This window comes from Lipotes vexillifer, unplaced genomic scaffold (genome assembly GCF_000442215.2).
Source record: "Lipotes vexillifer unplaced genomic scaffold, Lipotes_vexillifer_v1.1 scaffold1699, whole genome shotgun sequence".
Classification (NCBI taxonomy): Eukaryota; Metazoa; Chordata; class Mammalia; order Artiodactyla; family Lipotidae; genus Lipotes; species Lipotes vexillifer.
The window spans coordinates 980,692-984,145 of record NW_006796961.1 but is presented as its reverse complement, the minus strand read 5'-3'; the positions used below and the strand labels follow the sequence as shown (position 1 = coordinate 984,145).

Sequence of the window (3,454 nt, the reverse complement as noted above, 5' to 3'; positions counted from 1 at the left end):
CACCAGAAAGTGGCATTTCTCATCCTCGTTCGGAAATGTCCATCCCATTGGAAAGATTTGCCAACCCCCCTGAGTGGACACTCACAGAACCCCGGAGCAGAGTCCTGCGATCACGCCCTGCCACGCCCACAATTAACCCCTTTGTTGCTGCCCCTTGGGTGCCCCAGGGGTTCACAGAAGGGACTCCAGGCAGCGGGTATGGATCAACAGGCTGGGAAGGAATTTGAGATTTGAGATTTCAGCAACCAGCACAGCCGTATGAATCCGCCCCCGCACGCCTACCCCTACCTCCGCCACCCCGCCGCAGAAGCTTGTCAGAAACAAGCGTTACCTGACCCCAAGAGACCCCGTTTACTGCTCCCCAACCCGGGTCCCTGTCCCGGGCTGGGGCTGGCCGTCCACCCCGTGCATACTCACTCCCATTCTTTCCTCCTGGCCTGGGGGGTGCTGTGGATTTTGTGCGCCTGGTGGGCCAAGATGACATCCCGGTGGTCCACCACGCCGCCCCGCCGCTTCAGGGGAGGGCCCTTGCAGCCGCCGCTCATCAGGTGGGTCCGCGAGTCCTGAGGGATGCTGACTGTGCCCGCGGGGGCGCCGTCCGTACCTGCAGGCCCCAAGCCGCGGTAGTGCAGGGCATCATAACTGCGGGGCGAGAACATGGGGTCCGGGACCCGGGAGGACTTCGACATCCATGGGCCTCACACAGAAATCCCAGGGTCTTCTGCCTCCAGCCCGGGATGAAACTAGAGGAGGAGAGAGAAGAGAGCGAGAAAGAGCGAAGGTAAGGGGGATGCAGAGAGCAAACACCGGGAGGAAGAGAAGGGAGGTCGGAGGACCGCACAGGGGGCTGGCCTCCTTCACAGGAAGTCAAAATACACCCCAGGCCCGGCCCAACGGGATTTAGTATTTCCTTGGCAACTCGGGGCTGGGAAGCCAGTTCTTAGGAGCTGCCCAGCAACAGAGGCAGCACCATAGAGCAAAAGACCACGAGGCTGTGTCGCAGAACACTCCGTCCACCTCCCAGGTGCCCGCCACGGAGGGTGGGACCCCGTATTTCTCAGCATCTCAGTGTTGCTCTCGGCAAAATGGGTCATCAGGAGCCTGCTTGTTCACTTTCGGCTGCTCCCTGGGTACTGTGAGCTCCAGAGTGTCATTTAGAAAACTGAAAGGGTGAGTTCAAAGGTCGTTTTTAAAATCCACACAGGGTATGGCCACCTGTGAGTGAGCCCGCTCTTTGCCACCTTGGCTGGTTCTTTAAAAAGAGAAAAGGGACAGAGTTCTTGCCTCTCATGAATATATCAGGTGGATGTTCAGCCCCAGAGGGACTGAGAGCCCAGAAAAGATCTTTGTCTCCATTTCATTCACTTATTCACTCAACAAACGCTGAGCAAGCAGCCACCGTGTGCAGACCTTGCACTGGGTGCTGGGGACACAGTGTAAATGAGACACGCAAATGTTTCCCTCTTCGTGGAATGGAGGTTCTAGAGGGTGAGGTGGACGCTGAACAAAATAAGTACATCATGTGGAGATTAGGAGTTGAAAAGTGCAGTGGAGGGCAATTAAGCAGGAAAGGTATATTCATTTGCTGGAGTTGCCATAACAAAGTACCACATGCAGGGTGGCTTAAACAACAGAAATTTATTTCCTCACAATTCTGAAGGCTGAAAGTCTGAGATCAAGGTCTTAGCAGGGTTGGTTTCTTCTGAGGCCTCTCCTTGGCTTATAGATGGCTGGCTTCTCCCTGTGTCTTCACATGGTCTCCCCTCTGGGTGTGTCTGTGTCCTAATTTCCTCTTCATTTTACCTTAATTACCTCTTTTTTTTTTTTTTTTTTTTCTTTTTTCCCCCAAATGGTAGGAGAACTTTATTTTTTTTTAAAAAGTCCTCTTTTTAACCTGGCCCCTTCCCCCACCACTAAAAAGCAGGTTTATTGCTGAAAAAGAATCCATTTATTTGAGCATACTCTTTTCAATTTCTTCCACTGTCGTAACACCATTCTGTATTTCTCACTGCCAGTCTTCTCTTTAAACACTTTTTTTTTTCCAGGAGAATCTGCATCACTGTCTCTGTTTCTGCTTCTTTATCCTCTCCCATTAGAAGATCCAACCTATCTCCCACTTTCACCATGCTGCTTTTCTTCCATAATTTCCCCCCATTTAGCCTGAGTTCACCTTTGTGGGGTTTACTTTATTTCTTCTGATATCTAGGCCTAGCTTCTGAATAACATCATACCGAAAAGACTGAGCTACTTTTGTTCAGGTCTTTATAATCTTTGACCCCAGTGGGGTCGTCCTCAGGCTTCTCTTCCTGCTCACCCATTATGGTCACTCTTTTCATCAGAGTCCCCTCCATCTTCTATGTTTTGAAGAGTCTTTTTAGTGGATTTCTTAGAGCTTATATGACTTTTGAGTCTTACGGAAAACTGGAAAATATATTCTGGAGATATTAAAAGCCTTGGGAGTCTCAGTGAGACAATGTTACACAAAAGTGTTTTATGGGAATTCCCTGGCAGTCCAGCGATTAGGACTCTGTGCTTCCACTGCAACCAGTTCAATCCCCGTTCGGGGAACTAAGATCCTGCAAGCTGTGCAGTACGGCCAAAAAAACAAAAATGTTTTATAATGTGACGCATTTAACTTGGTACTAGAAAAACAAAAGTATTGATTCCAGGAAGCACAGTGTTCGTGTGAAGTTGTCTCTGCAGAGTCCAATCCAGGCATCTGACTTTCTTTAAACACTGCTGGGCAATCTGACACTAGCCATAGCCATGGTGCAAATGACCTTCCCGGGTCCTCAAGGTCAAGGGAAACTGGACACCAGCATCCTTGAGCTCCCGATCTGCGCCTGCTGCCAGCAGGAACAGCCAGGCCCAGGGGCAGACAGCCTCAGCCCACCGGGCTCCCACGGACCCTACAGCCCCCGGGGGTCCACAGGGCATCCCAAGCTGGCCAGACCCAGGCAGGATGCAATAGACTCAGAGGGAGACCTGGCAGGAGTGTAGGTAAGGAAGAGGAGCCTTAATTATGTCTTTAAAAGACCCTCTCTCCAAATACAGTCACATGCTACTGTGGGTTAGAAGTTCAACATATGAATTTGGGGGCAGGAGATGCAATTCTGCTCACGGCAGAGGATGACAGGAAGTGATGGGTTGGGCCGGTTATTGTATTAAATAGGGGGTCCGAGGTGGCCTCACTGAGGAGGTGACATCTGAGCAGAGGCCTGAAGGGGGTGACGCAGTAGTTCTGCTGGGTATCTGAGAGAAGAGTGTTCCAGGCAGAGAGAACAGAACATGCAAAGGTCCTGAGGCACGGCTGTGTGTGACTTGCTCAAGGAACAACGAAGGGGCCTGGGTAGCTGTGAGTGAGGACAGTAGAGGAGATGAGGGCGGGGAGGTGACAGGGCAAATCACTCAGGACCTTGGTTCTTCTAGGAGTGAGATGGCCCATGGCTTTCAG

General features: G+C 51.3%; 1 pseudogene; it reads right to left on the bottom strand.

Annotated features, from left to right (window-relative positions):
* Positions 1–698: 698 nt before the first annotated feature.
* On the bottom strand, positions 699–2,768 carry LOC103091444 (uncharacterized protein C6orf203 pseudogene; annotated as a pseudogene).
* Positions 2,769–3,454: the final 686 nt, after the last annotated feature.